This window comes from Pseudoliparis swirei, chromosome 11 (genome assembly GCF_029220125.1).
Source record: "Pseudoliparis swirei isolate HS2019 ecotype Mariana Trench chromosome 11, NWPU_hadal_v1, whole genome shotgun sequence".
Lineage (NCBI taxonomy): Eukaryota > Metazoa > Chordata > Actinopteri > Perciformes > Liparidae > Pseudoliparis > Pseudoliparis swirei.
Window position 1 is genome coordinate 11,112,573 of NC_079398.1, and position 16,644 is coordinate 11,129,216.

Sequence of the window (16,644 nt, forward strand, 5' to 3'; positions counted from 1 at the left end):
TTAGTCAAACAAGACGCCCTTAAATATGCACAAAGACAACTCAAACAAACATGCACACACAGCATATTTAGTATGCTATGCAGCAAGAAAAGAGGAAATATAGGCAGTAAAAGAAACTGGTAGTTTGAAGTCTCTGAAAGCTGGACTTGAGTAGGTGACGTGTGTGAAAGTACTTCCTTAAATCGACCTGGATGCGGAAATCAAGAGAGAGAAAAGAAAAGCAGCAACAAGGTTATCCTGTCAAGAATGAACTATAAAAAGAATGAACTAAAAAAAGAAGCCCTTTCATGTACTTGCTCGGGGTCTTTTTTCCCCATGCTCGCATTTGATTGGCTGAAAAGGAAGGTGGGGGGGGCTGTCTGATGAGCCAACCGGTCCGTTTTAGTTATTCTGAAGCGTGGAACCCGGCCGAGCTCGGAGACAGCTTTGCTGGGTTTAGGACGGTCTCTTTACTCCAGGATGCTGCTTCATCAGGAAGCCCCAGAGGGTTCTCTGTCTCTGAGACAGTCTGAATGAGGCAATTTAAAGCAGACCACAGGGCCGGTTTCCTTTTTGAAATATTGCGACCAGATTCTTGTAATTTTCTCCAAAATGTTATGACTATCTTCCCTCTTCTTTTAGAACGTTTTACAAAATGAGAAGAAATATTGGTGAAAAACATGAATAAACATTCTCTCTTTTATTTATATATATACTGTATATATATGAGATTGAAACAGGTAATTAAAAGAGAGGACAAAGGAGTAAATTGTTATATTTTGCATTTTCTGTTTCCGCCTGCTTTGTGTTTTTCTTGACACAAAACGAAGACATTTACATTCACTAAAATGCTAAAAATAAATCAACAGAATGCAGGAAATTAGATGTTGGAACCAGAGTTGGAACCAAACCCAAGCCGTTGGTTATCGTAGCAGCTGATCTATGTACGTTGCAGTGTATAAGAGCAATGTTTCAACACCTGGATCAGAAAAACTTGTGGAAATCAAAAAGCTATAGACGAACGCTCCGTGCTGTGGCGTGACGTTAATTCAAGATTCAAGATTCAAGATTCAAGATGTTTTATTTGTCACATACACACACAGGGTGTGCAGTGAAATGAAAGTGGCAATGCTCAGCAGGAATGTGCAAGGGCAACAAGTACACACTATTTACAAATAAAAGACAACACAATATTTACAGTAAGTGTGTGTGTGTGTGTGTGTGCCTAAGAGGGGCAGTTGTGTGGGTCTATGTGGGGGTCCTGGTGAGGTCGGAGTTCACAATCCTGATGGCCTGAGGAAAGAAACTCCGTCTCAGTCTCTCTGTTCTTGCAGCGTGACTACGGAGGCGCCTGCCTGACCGCAGCAGCTGAAACAGTCTGTTGTTGGGGTGGTGAGGATCCTTCATGATCCTGCCGGCTCTGGTTCTGCACCTCCTGGTGTACAAGTCCTGCAGGGTCGTCATATTTGAGTGTAGTTCCAATAGTGCGCTCAGCCGAACGCACTACTCTCTGCAGAGCCTTCCTGTCCTGAGCGGAGCAGTTGCCAAACCAGGCTGTGATGCTTCCTGTCAGGACGCTCTCTACAGCTCCAGAGTAGAAGGACTGAAGGATCCTCTGGGAAACTTTAAATTTCCTCAGCTGCCTGAGGTGGTAGAGGCGCTGCCTTGCCTTTCTCACCAGAGTGTCTGTGTTTGTTGACCATGTCAGATCCTCGGTGATGTGGACTCCCAGGTATTTATACCCGCTCACCCTCTCCACAGTAGTCCCGTTAATCCCCAGTGGTGAGTATGTCCTCTGTTGTTGTACCCTCCTAAAGTCCACAATCAGCTCCTTAGTTTTGGTGACATTCATGATGAGGCTGTTGTCCTGGCACCAGAGTGACAGATCAGCAACTTCCTCCAGGTAGGCCTTCTCGTCGTTGTCGGAGATCAGGCCCACCACCACTGTGTCATCCGCAAACTTGATGATGGTGTTGAGCTGAACCTGGCCACACAGTCATGTGTGTACAGGGAGTACAGTAGGGGCTGAGGACGCAACCCTGGGGGATCCTGTGTTCAGGGTGAGGGATTTGGAGGTGTGTCTGCCCACCCTGACCACCTGTGGCCTGGCGGTCAGGAAGTCCAGGATCCAAGCACACAGGGGTGTTCAGTCCCAGCCCAATCAGCTTGCCGGCCAGTCTGGAGGGACTATGGTGTTGAAAGCTGAACTATAATCAATGAACAGCAGTCTCACATAGCCCCCTCTGGCTGTCCAGATGAGAGAGTGTGGTGTGCAGTACCTGGGAGACAGCATCATCCGTGGATCTGTTTGGGCGATAAGCAAACTGCAGCGGGTCCATGGAGGAAGGAGGAAGGCGCAGATGTAGTCCTTTATCAGCCTCTCAGCATTTCATGACCACCGAGGTGAGGGCCACGGTCGGTAGTCATTCATACATGCTGGAGAAGCATTCTTGGGCACAGGGACAATAGTGGATCTCTTGAAGCAGGCGGGGACCACGGACTCAGCCAGGAGAGGTTGAATATTGTGGTGAACACTGGAGCTAGCTGGTTAGCACAGGTCTTCAGTACTCGCCCAGATATGCCATCTGGACCTGCAGCTTTCCTGGTGTTCACCCTCAACAGAGCCCTCCTCACACTGTGCTCGGTCACAGAGAGTGTGTTCATCCCCAGCGGTAGAACTCACCTCGGCCACGCTTAACGGTGTTGTTGTTAGCGGCGAGCTAGCGCTGTTGTTGCTAGCCTCAAACCGTGCATAAAATGAGTTCAGGTCGTCCGCTAGGGATGCGTCGGCACTCACCATTGCGCGGGTCTGCTCTGGTAGTTTGTGATAGTCCGTAGCCCCTGCCATAGGCGCCTGGTGTCGCGCTGCTCCATCTGTGATTCCACTCTGTCTCGGTACCTCCTTTTGGCGTCCTTCACCGCCCTCCTCAGTCCATAGACCGCTGCCTTGTACTCGTCCATGTTGCGGATACAAGACCGGAGTTATAGGCAGCAATGCGGGCGTTCACAGCTTCACGGATGGATCTATCAACCCACGGCTTTTGGTTAGGAAAGACCCTAACTTTTACCGTGGGGCGATGGTGTCCGTTAAGCGTTGCTATGAGGCTCATTGCTACTTCCAAAACTCGCTGACGTCACTGGAACTGGATTGGATCATGTCCCAGTCGACGACACGCAGAGCGTCCTGTAGCTCAGCCTCTGATTGGTCAGACCACCGCATTACGTTCCTCGTCACTACCGCTTCCCGCGATCCTTTGTTTATACTCCGGAAGCAGAAAAATGGCGGCATGGTCTGATTTCCCTAACGGAGGAGAGAGACAGCCTTGTAGCCTCTCTTGAATGGCGTATAGCAGTGGTCCAACGTTCTTTCCTCTGGTAGCACACGTAATGTGCTGGTGAAAGTACGGCATGTGTCTTTTTAGGTTTGCCTTGTTAAAGTCCCCAGCCACCACCACAGCCGCGTCGGGATACTTGTTCTGATGCCGACATAACACATCATGTAGGTCCGATAGTGCTACGTCGGTGTCCGCTTGTGGTGGAATGTAGACGGCTGTGGTGATGACCGAGCTGAACTCCCGGGGAAGGTAGAATGGACGGCATGAGATCGTCAGATGTTCCAGGTTCGGCGAGCAGGAACGAGAAAGAGTCTTAATGTTCTTGGGGTCACACCACATGTTGTTTGTCATGAAGCAAACTCCTCCACCCTTAGATTTACCAGACTCTTCCGTTCTGTCTGCACGGAAAACAGAGAAGGACTCGGTTGGGCATATGACTCGATCCGGCACCAGCGGGTTCAGCCATGTTTCCGTCAGACAAAAGATGTTACAATCCCGCATGTCCCGTTGGAATCTGATCCTTGCCCTAAAATCATCCATCTTATTTTCCAGAGACTGGACGTTAGCAAGAAGGATGCTGGGCAAAGGTGGACGGTGGGCTTGAACTCTCAGTCTGTTCCGAATTCCGCTCCGTTTCCCTCGATGTTTTCGTCGTCTCCCCGTAGTAGCGGCTCCACTGTTGTTGTTGTGGTTCGCTCGTACAATCTCTGCCGGCCACGCTGGATCGATGGAAAAAGTGGACAAAAACCCTTGTTTTGCGCAAAAGTTTATGTCCAAAAGTGTGCTGCGGTCGTATGTTGTTAGTGCCGATGTGTTTGTGGCAAAGAAAATATTAAAAATAAACACAAAAACTAAAAGAGCGCACAATCTCCGCGGAGCTGCCGCGACGGCGACTGGACACAGCCGCGCCATCCTCACTGTGTACCCGCGACAGCAACACCCTCTTCACAACCCCGCTCCCTTGTCCAAATATTTTAAAAAGAAAAACATTGTGGTAATTGTGCTGATTTCCCAAATGCACTGACTCAGCTATTTTGACAAGGTGAGTTAATGCTGTCGCCTGAAGCGGTGAGACCAGCTGCTCCCCAAAGCAGTACGTCAGGGAGAACAACAAATACTTGTTTTTATCTGCATTTTTTATTCTACCCTCCTTCTTTTCATTCTTCTTCTCCTACATACCTTCTTGTTATCCCTTTCTTCTCATTTCCCTTATTCTCCTCACATGTCACCTTCGTTTCTCCTCCTTATCTGCCTCCTTCACGTTGTCCCCTCCTACGCTTTCTTCCTCCCACTTCCTAATTATACTTCTCCTTAGCCCACTTTTCATTCTTCTTCTCCCATCTCTCCTTGTTTCTCCTCCTTCTCATTCCTTTACATTGTCCTCTCTTTCGCTCGTAGTTTCTCTTTCTCTGTAGTTTATTTCGTTGTGTGATGGACAAAATAATAAGAACACGCATTAATATAATGCAGGCCACTATCACACTACCAGCACGGGAAATACTCAACAAGGACAACACATCTCAGTCACCAAGCAAATGACTAAAAGTGTTATCAACCAAATCCAAGCCGATACCATTTCCATTGTATTTCTGTGTAATATGAGTAAGACAAATATCTACATTGTCTTCATGAACAAAGGACCAGCAGTAAAGACTAAAGTTATTGATTGTATTGTTCCTTTTAATTCGGTTAATATTGATAAATATACAGCGGATAAGAACATAGGTCATGGTTGACTCTACCTGCATAGTGGCATAAATGCATTACAGAGAAAGTTATTAACACAGGAGAGAGATACTAACCAAAGCATGAGCCAAACCATCCATCACAATCAGATAAGCCAAATTTGGAAACTATGTGCCTTTTTGAACAACATCCAAAAGCCCTTGTACTTCAGCCACCATTTTGATATTAACATATGCTCTGTGATCATGGTGACAGATAAATAAACTAAAATGATATGAAAAGGACACAATGCTAGCCCAGCTCTGACCGTCATGAGGGCCAATGGAGCGCCTTGGGAGAAGAGTTACAGCAGCGTCCCCGTTTCTATGTCCTACATTTCGCTCTGCCCCCATTTCCAATCTCGACACTTTCTAATAAAGGGAAAAATGTCAACTTAAAAAAAAAAATCTAAATGATAACGTGAGTTTAATGAAACTGTAATTCACCGCCATACTGCCCAATGCCAATACGCCTTGACATCCATCAAAAAATCACTGAGGGTATATTAAACCCACGTGAAACCACAAGAAGAAACACCTCTAATTTCTCCCCGACCATTTCTCTGTGAAACTGATGGCATTGCCAGCACTCAGCTGGGTTCTCATTTAATCTGGTGTTGGCCCGCAGCCTCACCGCTTGAGTCTGTTTCCCCCGGCAGGATATTTGCCCACATCTCAACGCCGGCGACCCCCAGCAGGTCCTCTAAGCGGGAAGGAATCACTCCCTTCCTGATTTCTCTGTCGCCACTGACAAAAGAACAACGGGGCCTTCTACCCGGGAACTTGGACTGATGCTCGGCAACACTGCTGTGCAGGTTTGCTGTCGAATCGGACGCACTCTCGCACCAGCCCGAGGTGCCGAAATTGCCCCAGTGTATTCCGTGTGAAGCTTTGCAGACAGATGGGTTCAAACTGCTCCGAGAAGCACGGTGCCCTTTGAAGAGATCCCATGGATTGGGGGCCCCCATGTAGAGGAAGCTCCTGGCAGTGAGCTCACAGAGGGCATCCGGGAAGTAAACAGATGAAGCGGCGGCGGTGCAAAAAGTGGGTCCTTTTTGTGAAGCTAAATGGTAGAAGAGTTGAACATCGGTGCGATGGATTGAAACAAAGCAGCTTTTCATCATCAGTATAAATTGCAGCTGAAGCGGCCCTTTGACTACAATAAAAGCAGAATGATGTGGATTTTTCTTGCCCTCAGACATCTCCCATCTGGCCCACTTAATTTCACTCCCCGCGTTACTCACACGCTTCACACTCAGCCGTCGCGCTCGTGTTGAATTCCAAGCGCCAGTACTTTGCATGCAAAACTGAAAAGGATCCATCCTTTTTTAAAGAAGTGCCCATTAGTAATTAGAGAGAGAGAACCTCATTGCAGTCCGAGTTGTCTTTGGGTTCAAGGAGAAGGCCGGCGCTTTAGGAAACGCAGTTTAAGGGGTGGATGAGTTTAGATGCCTCTTACTGAAATGCACCGTTGGAGAAATTAACTAATTTCATTTTTTATATACACATGCTGGAACTTCTTTCACTTTTTATTGAAGAGACGGCGCTCCTATGTGGAGACAATCAAAAGGACTTTTTAGTTCTAAAATACGTTTTAGCCCTAAAATACCTCCGAGTGAAACTATACCATTTCCTTTGGAAATCAACAAGTCTAGTTTATGCTAAGCTAGGCTAAACAGGCTCAAGTCTAGTGTATGGTAAGCTACTGTCATGTCTCATCGGTTATGTTAAGTTTTAGGTTTTAGTCCTGTTTTCCATGTCCGCTTTTATTTTGTAGTAACTGTCCTCTCTCGTTTCAGAAACTTTATTTCCTGCCCCGGTGTTTCCTCGTTAGTGTGATTGTCTGCTCCACCCCTGATTGTGTCCACCTATTCCCCATTTCCTCATGTATTTTAAGCCTGTGTCTACCTGTGTCTCGTGTCAGATCGTCTCGTCTCGAGTCTCGTCCTGATCCTTCTAGTCTAAGTAAATGTTGTTCATGTTAGTGTCGTCTTTTGTCCTGGTTTGCTTTTCCAGCATAGTTGTGATTTTGTTTGTACTTTGATAGTCTTTTTCCGAGCATAGCTGTGATTTTCTGTTTTTCTAAACCCCATCTTAGTTTCCTGCTCAGCAGCAACTTTAAGTTGTACTTTGTTTCTTTGGAATTTTTGGGGACTTCCTATGTTTAAAATAAACCCTTTTGATTGCCCTGAATTTTGGAGTCGTGCTCTTGGGTCCTGTTTTTGAGTCCTGACAGTACGATCTGACCCCTGCCACTCATTTCCTTGGTGCTCTGTTATCCGTTTGTACCCTAGTGCCTTAGCCGCAATGGCCTCACCTTCTGATTCCACTGTATGCACACCTGTGTTAAGAGAGGAGCTTAACGGACTACTTGAATTCTCCCTGAACTTATTGGACTGATGTGACGTACAGCACGCTTTTGGTCGTATCGCCCATGAAGCACTGATTGTGGAGTACCTGTCAGGTCCCAGATAGCAAACTGACTGTTCCAGATCCGTCCCGAATCCGTAATAGACTCCGGGAAGGCTCTGCAAAACGGGTCCGGATCGGAGGCTAAATGCACAGCGCGCCGGATCCGGAACAGATGCGCGTTGCGTAATATTGGCGGATACAGGGCGGATCCGCCCCGTATGACGCAGATATTCATAAAATGTTGACCCTTCCATAAAGCGGCTCATTTGGCCCAGATCAAGCTAACAAATATGCATCAATGCAAAAAAGAAAAATGCAAACGTAAATAATATCAAACAGTTTTTTATTTGAAAGGACAAAATTATATACACACACTTAAAAAAGATATATTTTAAGTCTGTTCAGTGTGGGGGACGTCGACAGTAGCACGCCTCCTGGAGCCACCCCGGTCTGCTGCCAGGTTGAACCACCGAATGGCGTGCTTAAGAACCTGGTCGTCAGTGGACGCATGTGTAGAGTGATTCTTTCTGACGGCATCTGTAATCACACAAGCAGATACAAAACCACATGAATACTCAGTGCAACATAAAGCAGACATGCAGTCTAAAATCTAGTGGCTGTCTGGCACTTAAAGTGTGCTATATATAGAGCTAATGTATCATATAACTATTATGTAAAGATATAGTCGAGTAACATTTACCTTAGTAGAGAATAAAGTTGCAATTCAAACATTTTATTTAGAAACATGGTTATTCGTAAGTTTGAACACAAAGACCTCTGGGTGAATTCAAATTGTTTTCATTATATATGAGTTACTTACGCAGGAGCAAAGTCTTGGACGTCATTAGATTGAAAGATTTTTTGCCATTAATCCCTTTCCAATTTATGGACTTGCCAACATCATCAGTGAACATGCGTGCGAGGATGTTCCACGTTGCACGTTTTACATCATGTCCTCCGATTGTTCCCAGGGAGAAATGTAAAATGGATAGAAAAAGTACTATTAATATTTGATATTGTTTAAAAAAACATTACCATCAAACAGGGTATTATCTAGTGTTAATGACATACAATAGATTTTAATGAGCTTTGCGTGAGATTCTTAACCCTTGTGTTGCCTTAGGGTCATTTTGACCCGAATCAATATTACACCCTCCCCCCGCCTTAGGATTAATTTGACCCCATTCAATGTTTAATGTCGGTGTTCTTTCGGTAGTCAACAAACAAACATAAAGTGCCTCACACTTAAACTTGGAAAACAATATTAATTCTAATAATTTTCTGGAGGTTTTAATTGCTGGCGTCAAATTGAACCCAAAGGGTAAAATATGTTAGTAAATATAAAGGTAACAGGAGGGTGAAACATTGAATCGGGTCAAAATGACCCAAAGGCGGGGGGAGGGTATAATATTGATTCGGGTCAAAATGACCCTAAGGCAACACAAGGGTTAAAAAAAAAAACTCACCACTCTTCTTCATTATAGCGTTGGCTGGATCTTTGAGCTGTTGCTCGTAAAAAAGATAAAAAGGTAACGATTAAGAGATTTTACATCAAATATGGAAGCATCAAGTGTTATACAATTCCATTAATCCAATCGTAATAATCATATTCACTTAGATTCAATGTGACAGTGTGTATTGCATGTCTCGTATCCAATTTACCATCGTTAACATTGTAAAAAGTGAAATGATTAAAAAGGTTCAATTTGAATCCCATAGCCATTTGAGTTGTTGCTCACCACAGCAGGCAATGGCGTCTGAACCACACCTCGCCCCTCGCCAGGTTGGTGTGTACCCTGCATGGCTTGTTCGCTGTCCTGCTGGTGATGAAGTCTGTGGAGGAGATGGGACAATAGTTGGAGGACGGCCAACTGTCCCGCGAGTAGATTCTTAAAACAAAACAAAAACTCACCACACTCTTCTTCATTAAAGCGTTGGCTGGATCTTTGAGCTGTTGCTCAAACAGGTCCACTTCCTCCATTGTGGTCAACGGAAACGGGTCTCTCCACTCCACTTCTTGACCAGACATTTGTGTCACACTGGGGCGAACAAAGCTGTTAACTTTGCCAGTTAATTGATGGACCTGCTGTGTAAGCGTCTCCAGCATGGCCAGGATTTAAACTTGAGCAGCTATAAAAAACATTAGAATAACATTTAAAAAAGGTAACTATTAAGAGATTTGACATCAAATATGGAAACATCAAGTTTTATACAACTCCATTAATCCAATCGTAATGATCAAATTCACTTGGATTCAATGTGACAGTGTGTATTGCATGTCTCCTATCCAATTTACGATCGTTAACATTGTAAAAAGTGAAATGATTAAAAAGGTTCAATTTGAATCCCATAGCCGTTTGAGTTGTTGCTCACCACAGCAGGCCATGGCGTCTGAACCACACCTCGCCCCTCGCCAGGTTGGTGTGTACCCCTGGCTTGTTCGCTATCCTGCTGGTGATGAAGTCCGTGGTGGAGGAGGGGCAATAGTTGGAAGAGGGGCAAATATTATTTGTCATACTATAACATTGAATGACAGACACTTTATTTTATTAAGGTAAAAGAGTTCTAAAGAATAAAATGTATCTACATTTACTCACACAGGCATTGGCTTTCTCCTTTTAGGAATTGCCTCCTCTTCTGAATGGAGATCGGATGTGTCACAGGACATACTTTTTTAACCATCGCCTTGCCACCAAGTAATCATCTAAAAATTAAGTCAAAACACAACGAAAAAGTACAGAATTATGACCAGAACAATGTGATTAAAATGTTGTTTTCCCCCCCATATGTAACATAAGGTAAATGATTTTTTATATTTGTTTAATCTGCTAATTATTAGAATATTAATATAATTAGCATACCACATGATCTAATTATTCTTACATCATGTGTCTGCCAGTCAGGTTGAGGTTCTTCGGCACCTCGGACAGCCTTGTCCACCCTTTCGTCCCTCGGGTAATTTGGCCAAACGCAGAAACTACCACCGTACCAGCTTTGTGGCACGACTGCTACTGTAAAAAAATGTGTGCTTACCTGAATTGTAGAGATCGATCCTGATGAACACTTCTGTAAAACTGAGGATGACATTGCAAATTGTAAATTAAGTGTTGAGAATTCAATACATGGCGAATTAAATAAAAACAGGTTTGTGCTGGCCATCTTTATTAGCTCGCGAGCTAGCGCTCCTCGTTTTTAGCTCGCGAGCTAGCACTCCTCGTTATTAGCTTGCGAGCTAGCGCTCCTCGTTATTAGCTCGCGAGCTAGCGCTTCTCGTTATTAGCTCGCGAGCTAGCGCTCCTCGTTATTAGCTCGCGAGCTAGCACTCCTCGTTATTAGCTTGTGAGCTAGCGCTTCTCGTTATTAGCTCGCGAGCTAGCGCTAGCTCCTCGTTATTGCCCAGCTTCCATCGCGCACCCTTGTATACTTAAGCTCCAACCTTGGGTGCGCTGAATTTTCAGTGGTTATAACCACTTGCTGCAGAAGATAGCTAACCCTAACCGAGATAGTTCGAAAACTAGCCATAATTCGACAGTAGCAACACAATTCAACACTTACCTAAGTAGTATGTCTGGCGCGAAGAGCTGCAGGTTTGAAAATACCAGTTTGGAAAGTCGAGGCGCAGAAGTAGGAGGAGCAACGATTTGGAACATCCGCCTACGGCAAGGTTAACACCGCTGCGTGATCCAGATGCTGTTTGATCCGGATCCGGATGCGGGCGGATCCGGATCACATGAGCAAACCAAGTGCGACAGTAGGGCGGATCTAGCGACCTGAGGGCGGATCCGCCCCGGAATCGGCTGCTATCTGGGGTGTGTCGTCGACCCCCGACCCGACAGCTGGACTTGATGGGACGGTTGGATGCTGAATTCCTGTGAAGCCGGAGTACAGGACTGGTCAAAACGTCTGGTTATCCACCAAGGATTTACCCCTTCGTGTGACCTCCAAAAAGCTGGCTCCCAGGTTTGTGGGCCCCTATACCAGCTCCAAAATGATTCATCCTGTGTCTGTCCGTCTCCGCCTCCCCAGGTCCCTCCGGGTCCACCCCACGTTTCACGTTTCCAAGATCAAGCCCGTCATGGAGAGTCCCCTGATTCCGGCGGTCAACCCACCGCCTCCTCCTCGGATGTTGGGCGGGGGTCCCGTCTACACGGTGAAAAGACTGTTGGATGTCAGGAGTCGGGGACAACAGTTCATGGTTGACTGGGAGGGGTACGGTCCTGAGGAGAGATCCTGGATTCCGGCTAGCTTCATTGTGGACAAGGGCCTGATTAGAGACTATTATGCACAACGCTCACAGAACCCTGGGCCGTCTGGAGACGTCCCTGGAGGGAGGGGTACTGTCATGTCTCGTCGGTTATGTTAAGATTTAGTCCTGTTTTCCATGTCCGCTTTTATTTTGTAGTAACTGTCCTCTCGTTTCAGAAACTTTATTTCCTGCCCCGGTGTTTCCTCGTTAGTGTGATTGTCTGCTCCACCCCTGATTGTGTCCACCTGTTCCCCATTTCCGCATGTATTTTAAGCCGGTGTCTACCTGTGTCAGATTGTCTTCTCGTCCTGATCCTTCTAGTCTAAGTAAATGTTGATCATGTTAGTGTCGTCTTTTGTCCTGGTTTGCTTTTCCAGCATAGTTGTGATTTTGTTTGTACTTTGATGAAGTCTTTTTCCGAGCATAGCTGTGATTTTCTGTTTTTCTAAACCCAATCTTAGTTTCCTGCTCAGCAGCAACTTTAAGTTGTACTTTGTTTCTTTGGAATTTTTGGGGACTTCCTATGTTTAAAATAAACCCTTTTGATTGCCCTGAATTTTAGAGTCATGCTCTTGGGTCCTGTTTTTGAGTCGTGACAGCTAGTTCATGCTAAGATAGGTTAAACAGGCTCAAGTCCAGTTTATGGTAAGCTCGGTTAAACAGGCTCAAGTCTAGTTTCAACTACAATCTTGAAGTTTGAGTTGCACGTTGTGGGAGAGTCTCTTCTGCTGGGAGTCCAATGGGGGGAAAGTTATCCTGGCACTCCATGATTAAAAAGATTCCCTCAAATCCACCTGTGATGCTCACACTAATTAAGTTCATTTCTGTACACAAACAGACATATGTAAAGGACTATTTAAGGTTCATGAGTTATGTGGTGTCCACTGCTCCTTAATAACTAAGGATGGGTTAAATGCAGAGAACTAATTTCCCCTTAGGGATTAATAAAAGTGTATATTATTAATTATTAAATTCTCATCACACCTTTTGGAATAACAAATAGTTTGGTGCAAACTAACTTCTGTTGACTTGCCCAGTGTTTTTAACGTGTTTATCCAGGCAAAGATGAAGACATCCTGATCAACCTTACGAGTTCAAACTCTGCGTTGTTTACTTCTTAAAGAGCATCCATGTGAGAAACTGTCATCTTTTTAGACGACACATGTTGCCTGAGAGTCTGAGTATCGACTCGCCCGCATGGAAAGACCATCTTAAAGGATGAGCTACATTTTTGTCCGATGGGAATTACTTTGTCGCAGAGGGCCTCGACGAGGAGATCCCTGAGCAGGAAGCGAGATAATTGGTTATGAATCGTGTTGAAGTGGCGAAGGGCTCATATTTAGATGAAGCTAAAGTTTTGAGACGAGTAGCCTATGGCTTGGACATGCGTTTCTACTGTGTGTGTGTGGGGGTGGGTGTAGGTGTGTGTGTGGCATTTGTCTGTTTTTTTGTTGCTTCAGGGCAAAATGGTGTGTGTGTGTGTTCCAGATAATTGGGGATGGCTTTACGAAAAGTTATTTACAGGAAATGAATGCAAGTCTATTTGATATCTCCAAAAGTGACCTTCGTAAAAAGTGTGTTTGTGTGAGAAAATGTGAGAATCATTTTGTTTGCGAGAGAGACGGTAGGAGTTTGACAGGAGTGTTAACACTGTATCAATAAACCTTCTCTAAGAGGGAGTGATAACTCCGAACACCCCTCGTCCCCACATACAAAATGACAGACATTCATCAAGTCAGGGTCACAAAAGAGGGTCATGAATAAAACACACACTGACTCCGGTAGAATAAACTGCCCCAAGTAGAAATAAATCGGGTGCATGAAATGTATACACTTTCTCAACAGTCAGAATCATTCCGCACCAGTATTTCAACATTTCTGGTGGCCGGCCCACTGGTTTGGTTAGTACCATCCTGAACAACACTGTGGCTGCATCCCAAGTCTCTTACTTGAACCCCCCACCCATACCCACACACACATATATATTCCAGGAAGCCATGCAAAGAGTTATCATCACTTCCATAGCTTATTGGCGCAGGATTGATATCTACCCGCGCTTTTGAGTTATTCCTTAATTATTGGTGGCTGTATGTATTGAAATTCGGATTAAGGAGTCATTATTATCATTATTGTTTTGGGGGCAATTGTTGTCTGTTATTGTAACTCATCGAACCCAACACTAAGGAATTATCAGCCTTGTGTGACTGAACAGGAAATGACGATAACTCATGTAAGAACTATTCCGTCTCTCCGGCTCTATCTGGCTTTTATTGCATCCATAAGAAAAGTTAATGGAGGAAACAACAGATCGTAAAAAGATAAATCGGCCCAAAAAAAATAATATTAAGGACCTTGTTTGTGTTCCACTCTGGTATGAAACTCGGCTGAAGTGTCCAATCAAATAACTTGTATCCATTGAAGGGGCGTGTCAGCCATTAAAAGACCTCCTTCAAGGATTCGCTCATGCATCCTCGCTCCTTAATCCAGACCACAATCAGGGGGAATCATTGGTGCCGGCCTGTCCTACATCCAAGACTTCTACATCTACAGAATCAGGAAACATCACTGCAGGCCCTTAACACCCTGAACACAACCCGTTTCAACTACAGGACACGGTACGCCGAGACAACCAGACACACGAACAGGACTACCGGCCACGGCGCTGACGGTGGTCATCCAGTCGAGTTTCACTGTCCCAAAAATGTTGAAGCCTCCTCTGACTTTATTTGGCCTCTGACTTTTCCTCTCGTGCCATTGTGACGCCGACCAATGTGTTGTAACGAGAAAAAAAATTACAGTGTACACACTTTACAGAGTTTGATAAGTGACTGACGTACCCTTATGGGTGTAGTGTACATTGGGGTTTGTATCCAGGTGGGGTCTTTATTTTACTATGGGCCAGGTTTTCACGACAGGTGAATAGTTTTGTGAGCATGACGCTGCAATCCGTCATTCTGCTGAGCGAGGCTAAATGAAGTGCGTTAGTCCTGTTTGCATGAGGGTCATTAGGTGTTGAATGAATCTTGCTCAATGAACATGTTGTTTTGGGTAGTTTAGTACCCAGGAGATAGATTCCTGTAAGAATGTATTTGTGTGTGTATATAGGTGAGCTGTGTTTTTAGAAATGGGGCCGCTGTGAGTTGCTACGTACATCAAGAGTTTTATTTCTGGTTCCATTAACATTTCACTCCTTATATTTTGCTATTGTGAATAACTGTTAAAATGTTTAGGGAGATGAACAAATGTGAAAACACTTTGTGTAGAGTTGAAACTGTTAACTAGTGTCGTTACGAGATGTGCCGACGCTTCGACGCGTGTGTCGAGTAATGGAGGGGGCGTTTCCTCGAAGCGCGTATCGAGGCTTGCTTCATTTAGGGGAGGAGCCAAAAATGATGACGTCCGAAGCCTCGCTGCCCGGCTGTACCACGTGACTGCGTCGGGAAGTGGTTCAGATTTTGCCGGGAGGTTTGACAGCAATATAAACCCCTCAGGCTCCATTCAACATGTGGGTTGTTGGTTGAGAGTTTGGAGAATTTAGAGAGAGAAATAGTTGAGAGTTAGGAGAGTGAGGAGAGAAGGATAGAACTGTTGAGAAACTGTTATTTCTGAATAAAAATGAATAAAATGTCCCCTGTCCTGTACATCACTGTCCAAGTTACACAAGCATATTCAGTCCCCTCTTCCTAGTTACACACACACGTTCACTGTCCTCTAACTGCTTAAGCCCATGCCATTTTCCTAAAGTGACATAATAACATTATTACACAACCTGCCGTATCATATGATACTACCATTTTTGGAACATTTACACACAGAATACATTAAAAAATAGATTTTATTATGCACATATGTGATAATTTATGTACATAAATGATTTGGTCATACATTTTTGTAATTCATAGTCATTCCCAACAGCCATAACAGACACAAAAATCCAATGCATCACATTATGTGGTTCAGATACAGCTGCCTGTGATTATACACTTGGCCAGTAGGTGGTGTCGTGAGCACATGAAGTTTCGAGAAATGAACCCTTTCTCGAACCAATTGGCTGAAGTGGTTCGATGCCTCATGAGGCTTCATCTCACCATCACTACTGTTAACCCATTGTGACACGTTTCTAGCCGTCACTAGTAGGTTCCCCCTCTAAGCACCACGGAATGAGCAGCCAGAGTGATATTTAGGAATATATTGTATTGTTTTGGACCGCAGACCGTGTCTCTGCTCGGCACGCCACTCCCGTCTTCAGTCCATCCAGCTCCTTTTGAAGACAAAGCCTCGCAGATACACAGATTGTCATCAGCTGGACTGATTACCCATCAGACCAGCTGATGACAATCAGACACCGTTCCCTGAACCACCCCCCCCCGCTCCACCCACTCTGCAGCAGAGCCTATACACCCCCCGCTGCCACACTCACACATTTAAATATAAGCAGTAAGCCATGTTTTCATTTTGTTTACATGAGACAACTTAGATGAGGAGCAGTTATTGTCATTTTATTTTGGCTAAATGAGCCAACAGACCTTTATAATAGTATAGACCAGGGGTGCTCAATATATACGTTTTAGGATGCACTGAGTACCTATCTCCTTTTTTTTTTCTCTCCTTGAGGATGAATTTTCATCTCTCAATCACACGTTACTAACTCTGCTTTCTCCCCGGAGTCCTTTTGACTTCACGTCTCACGGGGTCATCGGACCCTATGAGACGGCATAGATCCTATCTGCCTGATGGATCATCGAGGTCTGGGTCGTGGAATTCCTGCTCCTGACTACGCCACTGTCCTGTTGAGACTCCGCCCACTGTTGAGACTCCGCCCACTCCTCCTCCCCACCGCCATCTGCCTGATGGATCGTGGAGGTCTCCATCGTGGAATATGCCTACTATGAACTATTCATACACTCTGTCATATTCATTGAATGTATTTTAACTCTAAATCTGTCCT